Source organism: Protopterus annectens, chromosome 9.part0 (genome assembly GCF_019279795.1).
Source record: "Protopterus annectens isolate FY-2018-M chromosome 9.part0, PAN1.0, whole genome shotgun sequence".
Taxonomy (NCBI): Eukaryota; Metazoa; Chordata; order Ceratodontiformes; family Protopteridae; genus Protopterus; species Protopterus annectens.
The window spans coordinates 486116955-486131954 of NC_056743.1; the positions used below are offsets into that span (position 1 = coordinate 486116955).

Genomic DNA, 15000 nt, shown 5'->3' on the forward strand with positions numbered 1-15000 from the left:
TAACTAAGTGTGTGCATTTCAGCAGTGTGCACGCAAGTGCAAACTAAGGAAAAGGCAGCAGTACAGAAATACACAGTACTGTATAAAATTCTTTTTTTTTAAATTAATAGTAGTACTATATAGATAAATGCATACAGTCTGATTTTTGTTACATTTTGTTGCAATGACAATATATACCAGAAACTTTTCAAATGTTTGTCAAACTTTTTGATTAAATACATTTCTTTTTTATTCTAGTACATAACCAAGGTATTATTGAAACTATAGATACTTGTTTATGCTTGTAGTCTTATGAGGAAGTTGGTTATACCTGTACTTTGTCCTGGGTGCTGGAATGCAACAGTGAATAAAATGATTTTAATACAGTCGCACATGCAGAAAAGGTGTTAGTTACTTGTAGCAACTGAGTATAACTGATTTGTGTAATTTGCCTTTCTGAATGTGTTATCTAAGTACACCTGGGTAAATTAGTGTGAAATCGCAGATAGACAAAATTGTTATATTTCAATATTTACAGTTCCCATGAGAAACATAATCTAAGTTCTCCAAAACATAAAACCCTAATCCTAAGACTAAAACTGGGTTGGAGATCCTACAGAGTATTCTTTACACATAAACAGCCACTTAGTAACTGGCCGGTGCCCGTAATGAGTGGCATGTCATGTATTTTAGGTCTATGTAAGAAGCAGCTTTAAGCCTTGACTGGCATTTTGGCACATGGGAGTTTACATGTAACACATGTTGACATTTTCTGCCCAGCCATGGTCAATCCCTTATTACCATGTAACTCTGTTCTGGTTGGAATACACTGAGTATTTCTGATTTCTGAGATTTTACCTTCATTCAGTCAGGTCTGTCATTTTCTGCAACGTGACTAATCACTGTCAGAGTTGTGGAATTGGCAGCAGACCTCTTAACTGTCCGTATTTAGGAAAAAGGTGCCTTTTGTTCAGGCCTGATTTGGAATCTCCCTATTTCTGGTCTTGATTTACCCCTTCACACAATTTTCTGGATCTTTATCACGCGTTTTTTTTTTTTTAAAGCTGAATAGTACACAGACAACTGCACTATATGACCAACATACTAATGGTAGCAGTAATTAAAGAGGTAAATTTTACTTATCCCTTTTCTGAGTAAAAACTGTTTTTACTGTCCTTTTTGTTGTGTGATAGAGCTGAATATCTATTACTGTTGTGACCCTTAGTTTGCAGTGAAATCTTTTATCTAGAGGCCTGTCTTGTTTTCTTTGTGGCAGAGAGAGAATTGGACTGGTTTAATCTGGCTAGGGGCATTCCTGCAAAACTGTTATTGTTGATTGGATAATTGGGCTGGTTTCTGTTCTCTGCCTTTAATAGTCAGTTTTAAGTCAGATATACCTGTTTGCTGAAGCTGCTCTAAGCTTCAGAGAGACTGACCTAATGCCTGCTGCGATACTGGAAAAAGTGGATTAAGTATATTGTTTTTGTTTCTTACTGCTTATTTTCACTAACTGCACTATTCAGAGTGTTTTTTTATTAACTTTGCTATTTATTCTGAAGTGTTTTTTTTACTTCTGATACTACCTGTACTTTAACTGATCGTTTTTAAGTGTTTTTCAATTGTTTACCTGTTGTGGGCTACACACTCAAGTGTGAGAGCCATTTTACTGCTTCAAATGTTTGTATTACTGTATCTGTTTTAATTTTTGAAAAAAGATATCCTCTCTCTCTACTCGTTTCCTGCCTTTCTGTAACCAGAAGAATCCGGTTTTCAGATTTTGCTGAATTCTGGGCTGTTTTGTAGTTTTTGTTGTCCAGACCTTACTAAGATAGAAGGAAGCTTTTCTCTGTTCATCAGTGAGAGTGGTGAGCTTTGAGCAGCCTGTCGCTGGAGGAGTGGTTTCAGCTCAGAATCTGTAGTTTTATTGGCCATTTTGGGCTATTTGTCCCTTTCATCTTTCCATTTAAAAACCTGTGTTTGTACAGTTTTGCGCTACGCACAGCGCCGATTAACTACAGTTAAACTATTCCCAGTGCCAGAAAGTCTGCTCTTCAGATTTTCCCTTAGAACTAGCCAGTTTTCTAGTTTTAGCACTCAAAACTGTTTCTTTGTGCTCAGCACTTGTCCAAAACTCGTCACAAGCACTAAATCTACAAATTACTGCAGCACTCAATTTTCCTCACTTATCAAGGGAAAACAGTTTTTATTACTTAAATTAATAAGAACTAACCAGGCATGTCTAAGGGTCAGTTCCTGGTGTTTTCTCCTGTCCACCTGATGAATCTGGGCATCTTGGAGGCAATGTAACAATTACCTCATGTACACTGATAACCCTTCTCCTCCTAATACCCAACATTATAACCTGTGAGAGATGCACTTATGTAGCCAAACTGGAAGCCAAGCTCTCTCCAGCCAAGACTGGACTAGACAGTCAATAGGAGAAGGTAGACACCGTACCACACTCAACACATAGTCCATCAAAACCTGCACCACCCAAACCCACACATAGTAGCACAAAACACAAATATACATCCATGGAGGCTCTCAATAAAAATCTGCCCAGAGACCTCCAAAGCAGAAACGCAAGTAACCTCCACTCCCCAACACAACCCAAATGACACAGCCCACAAACACGGTGCGCCACTCAACCTCAGCCCATAAGGCAAAACAGCATACCCAACACACTACTCATAGATGACTCTATAATCAGGCATGATGTCCCTCTCATCAGGCTAAACAAGGAGAAAGTTACTGTCAGCTGCCTGATGTCCCCTCTCATCAGGCTAAACAAGGAGAAAGTTACTGTCAGTTGCCTGTCAGGTCCCAGGATCTGCCATATAATGCATGCACTTGGGTCACTCCACAAGTACAAATATGACTCTGTCATTGTCCATGTTGGACTGAATGACTTGAGATGTACCTTCCTGGACTACATGAACAGAGACATGGAATAGCTCTGACAATGTGGCCCAGGCAGGTATGATACTAGCCCTGAGCAGCATCCTGCCAATGTCCAGAATGATACCACAGTACAAGGACAAAATGATCGACTTAAACAATTGGCTAAGCTTCTGGTATCATTCTATGAGAATCCATTATCTGTCTGCCGTAGACGACATGATCAACAGGCCACGATGCTTTGCCAGAGATGGCCTGCACCTGTCGCTTCTGGGATTCCAGATACTGGCCAAGGCTCTTGCCACCCTTATAGTGCCTTTTTTAGGCAAGGCTCAAACGTCAAAGGCACCACCATAGTAGATACAAACAAGCAAAATCTAAGGGTAATGCTACTCAGTGCTAGACGTCTAAACCTCAAAATGCACCCACTCGAGGCACTCCTTAAGATGGAGAACGTAGACATCTGTGCACTGACAGAGACCTGGTTTAAGGCTCGAGAGAGCACCCCTGTATTACCAGGCTATAATTCTTACCACACCTTTCGGCCAGCTAACCTGGACTGAAGCACTAAAGGAGGAGGCATGTCTATATTAATTAAGGAAATCCACACCTCCAGGCTAGTTGCTCAACATAATGCATCCGAAATTATCTAAGTAAAATTAACATGGGCAAGACTGCAATTCAGGTTGTAGCTTGTTACAGATCCCCCACCATACCCCACCAGGACACCCACTCCATGATTCTCGTTATACCGGATAATATTAAGGTACAGCCCAATACCCTAATATTGGGAGATTTCAACTACCTCACCATCAACTGGGAAAACTACTCGTGTACTAACTCATTTGCTCAACTTTTTCTGGAATTCATCAATTCCAACGCCCTGGATCAGCTTGTCCATTCCCCTACCAGGGGCAGCAACATCCTGGACCTGGTCATTACCAATATGGGTAACAGATGCTCCATGCCACATGTAACTCCTCACTGGTCAGATCCGACCACAAGCTAATCACCCTAGACATCCATATCCTGCCTCCACCCACCATTAAGGAAACCACCGTAAAAAAAACTTATCCAAAGCCAACTTCATGCTTCTTAAGACAGAAGTGGCTAACTTCATGACACCCATACAGATTGAAAATAGAGGCACGACTGCTGAATCACATACAAATGTACTGTATAAGCACATACACGAAAGCATGGACTGTGTCATCCACAACAGAACCAACACACTATCCTCCAAAAAAAGGAAGCCCAATCTGGTGATTCCCTGCCATAAACTCTAAACTCCTAAACAGCAGGAAGAAACTGTTGCAAAAAAAGAGTAAAATCCCATGATTGCAGGAACTCCTTGGTCAGCCTCAGTGAGAAGCTGAGGTCCCTCAAAATCCTCCAAAGCTAGTTACAAAAACAAAATTGCCATGGATTCTAAAGACAACCACAAAGCATTCTATAGTTATGTCAAGAATTTCAATGGCAACGCTCAGATCTGCTTTGAGCTACAGCACAATGGCACCAGATTTACTGAACCAACTGATCTTGCAAACATCCTGGCAGACAGGTTCAGTGCAGACTTTACCCCCCCACCCTCCAAAGGGCCCATCCCCATCCCAGAAGATTGCCAAGCCCCTGTAATCATGGATGCATAAGTAAAGACCGCACTCCCCAAAGCTGAGAACACAGCATCCATGGGACCAGACAACATCCCAGGCTGCGTTCTTCACAAACTATATGACACCCCACCTAAGTACCATGTTCAACCATAGCCTCATTTCAGGCTTTGTGCCTATGGAGTGGCGCACAGCGACAGTTATCACACACCACAATGCGGGTGCCACCACTGACCCTGGGAGCTACCGCCCCATTAGCCTGATGAGCCTGGTCTGCAAGGCCGTGGAACACATCATCGTGGAGCTTATAAACAAAGACATAGGTAAGCACCAAACTCTGGACCCCCACTCAGGTTGGGTTTGTAAAAGGTAGATCATGCCTCTTAAACCTGACTGACATCTTTGAAGCAGTCACCACTCTGGTATTACAGATAAACTCACTGGACTGGGCCTAAATCCCTATGTCACAAGATGGGTGGCCAACTGGCTCACTGACAGAACCCACACAGTGTAAGTAGCAGACTCCAAATCTGACTTCAGGCCAGTGACAAGCTAAGTACCACAGGGCTCGGTCCTGGGTCTTCTCCTGTTCGGTATCTACTTCTCAGAAGTCCAGGCTAATACAGCTTGTCTCTGGCTAATGAAGTTCGAGAGATGACTGCAAACTAGAAGCCATAATAGATTCTCCTAACGATGTGTACATTATACAAAGAGGCCTCACTGAGACTGATGAAAGCCATGGCCTAAAGCTCAATGCCAAGAAGTGCAGTGTCATCCCTCTTTAGGAAAAACACCATACCCATGAACTGCCACATAGGCGGTAGCCTACTAAACACCGAAAGTGTGATAAGAGACCTTGGGACACAGGTGGAGAGTAGTCTCTCCTTTGATAATCATATTGCCACAGTAGTCAGGAAATCCTTCTACGTGGCACACCTCATCACAAAGGGGTTCTCCTCTAGAAAAAGAGAGGTCATCATTCCTCTCTACTCATCCTTCATCAGACCCATTATAGAGTACAATGCCCCATTTGGCATGTACCTCGCAAGACCTCTACAACAACTAGAAAGGCCACAGAAATACCTCACCAAGAGGATTACTGGTCTCAAACAAATGCCATACGCAGACAGTCTAAAAAAACTCCAGCTCTACTCCATCGCATATTGCTAATCAGAGGCGACCTCTGCCTAAGATACAAAGCCATGTCTAACCCAGATCTGATGGACATGCTGCACTTAAAGAAATCCCAATCTCTCCGGGCCACACACTCCAGGGACCTAAACCTTGTCACCACAATAAACAGAACATGCTGGAGGGTTCCTGTCCAAGAGACTTCCCATGCTCTGGAACAGACTACCCATTCATGTCAAGCAAAGCACCTCATTAGCTCTCGAAGAGAAATCTTGACAATTGGATGGGAAACAGGAAATTCACTGTGGGGATCACTTCTGTGACTCTGCTTGACAGGGGCACAGGAAAATAATTTTCTTGGGTGGCAAAAGCCAGGGGGAAGTACAGTTGTGTACACTTACCATAAAAGTAGATGTTAGAGTGTATTCACTGTTGCAGTCATTACATTTGGGTAATCCTGCTGGCACGATGCCCTCAGTCGGCCTGAATTCCAAAGTCCAGGGTCTTGCGTCGGCTGCTGTCGCCCCTTCCCTGACGTCAGGTCGTCAGGGGTATAAAAGTAGCAGCAGACGCCATTTTCTTAAGTTTTCTTGCCCCAGATGTCAGGTGCCCCCTAAAAGGGTAGCCAAAATGTATGTATATAAATAGAATTGCATGCACCAATATAAACTTTACCTTCATCTACAAGCAAATACACCACATAGGTAGTATAAATCAGAGAAGGAAAGATAGGTTCCATCAGAAGAAAAAGGGGGATGGCGGGTGGGTATCCTGGACTGCAACAGTGAATACACTCGAACATCTACATTTATGGTAAGTGTACACAACTGTACTAAGTTCTTCGTGTTTCACTGCTGTAGTCATTACATTTGGGTAGAGTCCCAAAGCTATGGTTGGGAGGCTAGAGCTAAACACCATTAGGAGCGGCTATGAGGCCCTGCAGAACTGCAGTGGCAAAGCCTGCCCTGGACTTAGAGTAGAGTGGCAGATGATAGTGCTTTGTAAAGTTGTGCACTGAACTCCAAGTAGCAGCCTCCTTGGTAGGTACTCCCCTGAGAAAGGCTGCTGAAGTGGCTGCAGCTCTTGTTGAATGTGGACTAATGCCCTTAGGCACTGGCTTGCCAAGGTGTACATAGCAGAAATGAATGCAGTGGCCTATCCACTTTGAAATAGTCTGCTTTGAGATAGCCTTTCCTTGTGATCCTGCAGCATATGCCACTAGTAACTGCTCTTTCTGAAAGCTTTGGTTCTGTCCAAGTAGAATCTAAGTTGTCTGTGTATGTCCAAAGAATGCAGAATTCTCTCCCTCTTGTTCTGTGGATTTGGATAAAAGGTTGGCAGATGAATAGCTTGGTTAAGAGCCACACTGGACACCACCTTAGGCATAAATGTTGGGTTTGTCCTCAGAGAGACCCTGTCTGGATAAAAAATGATGAAAGGTTCCACAGCTATGAGTGCCTGTAGCTCAAACTCGTCTTGCAAAAGTTATTGCTAGAAGCAGAGCTGGTTTCCAAGATAAAATCTTTATATCAGCAGTAGCAGCTGGCACAAAAGGAGGCAGGGTGAGTTTTTCCAAGACATAGTTGAGGTCCCATGCAGGCATTGGTAATCTCCTTGGGGGCCTTAAATTTTTGGCTCCTCTGAGGTACTGCTTTAATAAGGGATGCGAAAAGATTAATGGCTCTGTATTGTAACGAGCTGAAATGGCAGAGGCATGAATTTTAATAGATGAAAAAGATAGGCCTTTGTCCAGCATCTCAGTTAAGTATTGCAAAATCTGAGGAATACTTGGCACAGCTCTATCAGCTCCTTGTGCCTAGTTCCAAACACAGAATCTCTTCCATTTTCCAGCATAGGATTTTCTAGTACTAGGCCTTCTGGCTTCCAAAATGACATCCATCACAGCTTTACTGAGAGGAGTGTTTTGCATGACTACATTATCTGCCATGCTGCCAGGTTTACAGTCCTGAGTTGGCTGTGCAGGATCTGACTGTTTTGCTGGGACAGTAGATGAGGTATTTGAGGTAAGGTCCAAGCTGGGCCTCGAGATAAGTTCCTTAGTATTGGATACCAGTACTGGCGGGGCCAGCCTGGGGCAATCAGTATCATCTTTGGCTTCTCTGGTCTGACCTTTAGGAGTACCTTGGGGAGGAGAGGCAATGGGGGAAAGGCATATACTGGTAGGTTCTTCCAGCTGAAAGATAGGGCGTCCACTTTCCGTGACTGTCTGTGATAAATCCTTGTGCAGAATCTTTTTAGTTGGTAGTTGTGAGGGGAAGCAAATAGATCTATGTCCGGGCATCCCCATTTTCTTGTTATCATGCTGAAGACTTGTGGATCCAGCTGCCACTCGTGGGGATCCATGAGGTTTCTGCTTAGTTCGTCTGCCAGAGTATTTTTCCTTCCTGGCAGAAATTGTGCCTGCAGATGTACTTGATGAGTCAAGTGCTGTGTCCCACAAAGTCATGGCTAGTCTGCAAAGGGGGTACGAATGTGTGCCCCCCTGCTTGTTTATATACCACATGACCGTGGTGTTGTCCATCTTTATCAGTAGTTGTCCTGGGTGAAGTAGGTCCTTGAAGGCTGTCAGGGCATTTTGAACAGCTAGCATCTCCTCCTGATTGATATGTAGATGCATTTGGTTTGAGGTCCATGTGCCCTGAATGCATCTTCCTGCCATGTGGGCCCCCCCGGCATAATCCAATGTATTTGTTGTTAGTGTCTGCCTGGCTGGGAGTAATGTGAATGGCTGCCCCTTGTTTTGGTGACAAGCCTTTGCCCACCATCGAAACTCCTGTTGTAGGCAGGGAATGACAGTAAAGTACAGTTGTGTACCTACCATAAATGTAGATGTTCGAGTGTATTCACTGTTGCAGTCATTACACCTGGGTTATCCTGCTGGCAGGCGACCCACAGTCGGCCCGAGTTCCAAAGTCTTGGTCCGGCGTCAGTTGCTGTCGCTTCTTCCCTGACGTCAATGCACCAGGGGTATAAAAGTTGCAACTGACGCCATTTTCTTCAGTTTTTCTTGCCCCGGATGTCAGGTGCCCCCAGATAGGAAGGCTGGAAAGATAAAATTATGCCAAAAAACATGCATATATTACTATAAACATTTCCTTCATCTACAAGCAAATACACCACATAGGTAGTATAGAGATGAGAAGTACAGAAAAGTTCGGTATGGTGGGTGGGTAACCTGGACTGCAACAGTGAATACACTCGAACATCTACATTTATGGTAGGTACACAACTGTACTATGTTCATCGTGTTTCACTGTTGCAGTCATTACACTTGGGTAGAATCCCAAAGCTGAAGTTGGATGACTGGGTCTAAATTGGATTTGGAGAGGCTAACAAGCCCTGCAGGACTGCAGTGGCAAAGTTTGCTCTGGATTTAGAGTAGAGAGGTAAGTGATAGTGCTTGGTGAAAGTGTGCACTGAGCTCCAGGTTGCAGCTTCTAAAATGTCTTTGGTTGGTACTCCTCTGAGGAAAGCTGCTGAAGTGGCTGCTGCTCTGGTAGAATGAGGCCCAATGCCCTTAGGCACTGATTTGTCATGTTGTGCATAACAGAAGCGGATGCAGTGTCCTATCCATTTCGAGACTGCCTGCTTTGTAATAGGCTTTCCTTGTGATCCTGCAGCATATGCTACAAACAGTTACTCAGTTTTTCTGAAAGCTTTTGTTTTGTCCAAGTACAATCGTAGCTGCCTGTGTATATCCAAAGTGTGCAGAAGTCTCTCCCCTTTATTCTGGGGATTTGGGTAAAAAGTAGGTAAATGAATGGTTTGGTTTAAGGCCACATTGGAGACCACTTTTGCATGAATGTTGGGTTTGTCCTAAGAGAAACACTGTCCTGATGAAAAATTAGTAAAGGTTCCACAGCCATTAATGCCTGTAACTCTGAGAGTCTTCTTGCTGAAGTTATTGCTAGGAGCAGAGCAGTTTTCCATGACAAGAATATTAGATCAGCTGTGTTGGCTGGTTCAAAAGGAGGCAGTGTGAGTTTTTCTAAAACAAAATTGAGGTCCCAAGTAGGTACTGGTGCTCTCCTTGGGGGTCTTATATTTTTTGCCCCTCTGAGGTACTGTCGTAGTAGAGGATGTGAAAAAATAGGAGGTTCCGTATTGTAATGAGCAGAAATGGCAGAAGCATGAATTTTAATAGATGAGAAAGATAATCCTTTGTCCAGCATCTCGGTTAGGCATTGTAAAATCTGAGGTATGTTAGGGACAAGTGGTTCGAGCCCTTGTGCCTGGTTCCAAGCACAGAATCTTTTTCCATTTTTCTGCATAAGATTATGACTGGATGACATCCATAACAGCTTTAGAGAGAGGTGCAGCATGGGTGGGTATATTATCTGCCATGCTGCCAGGTTTAAGGTTCTGAGTTGACTATGCAGAATCTGATTGTTTTGTTGTGTCAAAAGAGGAGGAATTTGAGGTAGAAGACAAGCTGGGCCTTGTGACATACTCTTTAGGATTGGGTACCAGTGCTGGCATGGCCAGTCTGGTGCAATCAGGATCATTTTTGGCCTTTCTTGTCTGACTTTTAGTAGCACCTTGGTGAGAAGAGGCATTGGAGTGAAGACATAGACCGTCAGGCCTTTCCAACTGAATGATAGAGAATCCACTTTCCATGCTTGAGAGTGATAAGTTCTTGTGCAAAATTTCTGTATTTGGTAATTGTGAGGGGAGGCAAAAAGATCTATGTCTGGGCGTCCCCATTTCCTCGTTATCATGCTGAACACTTGTGGATTTAGCTTCCATTCATGAGGATCCATGAGATTTCTGCTTAGTTCGTCTGCCAGTGTATTTTTTTGTTCCTGGCAGGAATTGTGCCTTCAGATGTACTTGATAGGTCAGTGCTGTGTTCCACAAAGTAATGGCTTGTCTGCATAGGGGGTAGGAATGTGTGCCCCCTTGCTTATGTACCACATAACTGTGGTATTGTCAGTCTTTATTAATAGCTGTCCTGGATGTATTAGGTCCTTGAAAGTTGTCAGGGCATTCTGTACAGCTAGCATATCTTTTTGATTGATGTGAATATGCATTTGTTCCTTGGCCCACGTGCCCTGAATACATTTTCCTGCCATATGTGCTCCCCAGGCATAATCCGATGCATCCGTTGTTATTGTCTGCCTGGCTGTGGGTAAGGTGAAAGGCTGTCCCTTGTTGTGGTGGCAGGCCTGGGAAAACCATCGAAACTCCTGTTGTAGACAGGGAATTAAAGTTATGATCGTCTCCAGGCTGTGACAATGCTGAGTCCAAACACTTTTGAGATACCATTGTAGTTTCCTCATATGCAGTTTTGCATATGGAATTAGTAGAATGCAGGATGCCATGAAGCCCAGGGCCTGCAGAATTTTTCTTGCAGGGAGCTGAGTTTTTGTTGCCATTTGAAAGTAATGAGTCAATTGCCTTTGCTTGTCTGGCGTGAGTTAAGACATCTGGGCAGTTGTACTTAAGCTTGCACACAGGAATATTCTCTCGAGAGGGCACTAGTTTTGATTTCTTTTCGATTACTGTGTACCCTAGGCAAATTAGCAATCTTTTTACAAACGCCAGATGCTTTAGAAGAATGTCCTTGCTCTCTGCTTGAATAAGGCAGTCGTCCAAGTAGGGATATATTTGAATTCCTTTTTGTCTGTAAAATGCAATTACTGGTGCCAGACATTTTGTGAAGACCCTGGGCGCAGTAGATAAGCCAAAAGGCAGTGCAGAGAATTGGTAATGCATTGAGCCAGCTATAAATCTGAGGTATCTTCTGCAGGATTGTCTGATTGGGACATGCAGGTATGCCTCCTTGAGGTTCAAAGTAACTACCCAAGCCTTCTTGCTCAGCATGGGCAGAAGTTTCTGTAGTGTTAACATTTTGAATTTTGGAACGTCTAAATAAAGTATTTAGGATTGACAGGTCCAGTATTGGTCTCCAGTCTTTGTCCTTTCTGGGTACTAAGAAAAGTCTAGAGTAAAATCCCTGGCCCTGTTCTTGCTGTGGAACTTTTTGAATTGCTCCCATGTCCATAAGAGCAGCAATCTGTTTTTGTGCCTCTGCCCATTGGTTTTGTGGCCGGTCTGGCATACCTTTTGGTTTTGGAAGCATGTGGAAGTGGAACCTGTAACCCTGAGAAACAATATTCAGCACCCATTTGTCCTGGGTGATCATGTGCCAATTTCTTGAGAAAAGTGCCAACTTTCCCCCTAGAGGTGCTGTCAAAAGGTAATTGCTTGGCATTTGCAGAGGGAAGTCATTGGGACGGTTTCCTATAAGGTTGTGATTTATCTTCCCCTCCTTTGGGTGCTGAAGCACCCCATTGTTTAGGTCTGTAGGAGCCTTGGGGTTGAGATCTGTCTCTTGGGCGTCTGACACTGGAAAGGACCAATTTTTTGAAGGCCAGTTTCTACTAAATCTAGGTGGCTGAACCTGTAAGAAATCTTTCACTGTCTACATTGACTTTGCTTTATCCTCCATTTTCTTTAACACCTCTTCTGCCTTAACACCAAACAAAGTATCATGCTGTAATGGAGCATCCAATAATTTTACTTTAACATGGTCAAGTAAACTTTGTTCTTTCAACCAAGCATGCCTTTGAATAACAGAGCCTGTACCTGCAGCTCTACAAGAAGCCTCTAATGAATCAAAACCACATTGCAGAGTATGCTTTCCCACTTGTTCAACTGCATGCAATAAATCCTGCATTTCCTTACTGTCAGGACTTTGTGTTTGAAACCATTTTCTACTTTAACAATGACATGAGGTACTGTTGATATTTAAGCATGTGAAACTGACAGTTTAAAGCTCTTACAGCTAAAGCAGCAGAAGTGTAAACTTTTTCCCCCCATCTGTCCCGAGCTCTGGAATCTCTATCCGAGGGTACAGTATTTTAGCAGTGGAAGCCTTAACCCCTCTAGGACCCTGAGAAATTGTTTCTGGGTCCACAGCGGGGTTTTTGTAAAGAAATTTGTGAGAGTCAGGGACCCTGTAGTACCTGTCTGGCATGACTGGTGCAGGGGGTAAGGAATCAGGAGATAGGCTGGATTCAGAAAAAACATCATCCACAATATCAAGCACAGGGGGATAGCCAGGGGCCTGTGTTGAGGCAATAATAGGAAGTGTCTGAGCCTTTTCTTGGATTCTGAAGAATCCTGGCTCTCCCAATGGAAATGCTCCCTCATGGTGTGCAGGGTTTCCCCAAAAGACTAATCCTCAGGTGAAGAGGCTGAAGATATGGACTCTACTGCATCAGAGTCCTCATAGGGAAGGAGAGAATATCCCTGATCAGAGGAAATGGAAACCTGGTCAGAGGAATCATAATCAGTGTCTTGCCTAGGCCTTTTGTCAGGAGGGGAATGGGAACCCCTGATTAAGGTAATTAGGTCTTCGGCCATTTTAAGCATTTGTTTCTTTGGCATGGATGACTCTTCTGGAGAATGCTGTACTTGTTTCCTTGTCTTTAATGGTGTTTTGACTTTGCCTTTGCTGCTGTAGTGGGCTTAATTGTAAGCTGTGGAGTTCTGAAAACACCCTCAGAAGCCGATGCCTTCTCAGCGGCTCCAGACCCATCTGACGGTATAGATTCCGTAGGCCCAATACCTCGAGTTTTCACAGGCCTCGGTGTCTCCACGTGGCTGTCGCTTACGGCCTGTGGCTCTGAGGTAACGTGCGTCAGGGGCTGCAAAAGCACCTCACTGAGAACCGGCGACTGGCCTAGAAGAGGTTTTGGACCTCGGATGCCTGTCCTTTTCTTTGTCTTTGCGATTTTTATAAGTTCCGGTCATCGGTTGTTCCGACAGCATTATGTAATTAAACCTTCGGCCAAAATAATGTAAAGCAAAATCAAACCGACGTTTAATAGTGCATTTATTGAATCTAGCACAAAACCGACAACTAGTAACGTCGTGGTCAGGGCCTAGGCAAGGAATACAGTAAGAGTGAAAATCCTTATGAGGTATTTGCTTCACACAAGAAATACAATTAACTTTTACTGACATTGGTCTGGAGCAAGAAAAAGTTTCCCCAACGGGGTACTTAGCTTTACTGAAGACTTCGGTTCTGAAACTCAATTTTGAAAATCTCAGGAGTCGGCCGAATGGCACTTGCCAACTGCTTTTGCTTCAGGCACCGCGCGGCAAGAAAGACTAAAGAAAATGGCGTCAGTTGCAACTTTTATACCACTGACATCAGGGAAGAAGCAAGAGCAACCGACGCCAGACCAAGACTTTGGAACTCGGGTCGCCTGCCATCAGGATAACCCACGTGTAATGACTGCAACAGTGAAACACTATGAACATTCATAGTTTACAGGCTGTGGCAATGTTGAGTCCAAACACTTTTTAGGTACAACTGAAGTTTCCTCATATGCAGTCTTGCATATGGAACTAGTAGGATGCCATGAAGCCCAAAGCCTGCAGAATTTTTCTTGCAGATAACTGGACCTTTGTTGCCAACATTTTGAAATAGGTAGTCAGTTGCCTTTGTTTGTCTGGCGTGAGATAAACCATCTGGGCAGTTGTATTTAAGCTTGCACACAGGAATATTATCTATTGAGAGGGTACTAGTTTTGATTTCTTTTCACTGACTGTGTACCCTAGGCATGTTAGAAGTCTTTTCACAAATGCCAGATGTTGTAGAAGAATGTACTTGTTCTCTGCTTGAATTAGACAGTCGTCCAAGTAAGGATACATTTGTATTCCTCTTTGTCTGCAGAATTCAATTACTGGTGCCAGGCACTTTGTAAAGATCCTGGGCGCAGTAGAAAAGCCAAAGGGCAGTGCAGAAAATTGGTAATGCATTGAACCTGCCTTGAATCTGAGGTATCTTGTGCATATTTGTCTGACTGGGACATGCAGATATGCCTCTTTTAGGTCTAAAGTCACAAGACAAGCATTCTTGCCCAGCATGGGCAGAAGCTGCTGCAAAGTCAACATCTTGAATTTTGGTATATCCAGGAATGTGTTCAGAATAGATAGGTCCAGTATTGGCCTCTAGTCCTTGTCCTTTCTGGGTACCAAGAACAGTCGAGTAAAATCCTTGTCCCTGCTCTTGCTCTGGTAATTGTTGAATGGCCCCCATATCCATGAGGGATGAGACTTGTTTTTGTGCCTCTGCCCACTGATCTTTTGGCAGGTCTGGCCAGCCGTTTGCCTTTGGCAGGGTATGGATATGGAACTTGTAGCCTTGTGACACGATATTCAGAATCCACTTGTCCTGGGTTATAATGTGCCAGATTTGAGGAAAAAAGTGCTAATGTTCGCCCTAAGGGTGCTGCCATGACATAAGTGCTTGGTGCAGGCAGGGGGAAGTCATTGGGACCGTTTCCTGTATGGTTGTGATTTGTCTTCTCCAACTTTGGAGGTAGAAGCACCCCGTTGCTTTGACCTG

General features: G+C 43.8%; 1 protein-coding gene across 1 annotated transcript in view; it reads right to left on the reverse strand.

The window, feature by feature from the left end:
- Window positions 1–15000, reverse strand: part of LOC122811288 (golgin subfamily A member 7) — a 435299-nt gene that overhangs the window by 113764 nt on the left and 306535 nt on the right. The gene's annotated exons all lie outside the window — the stretch shown is intronic.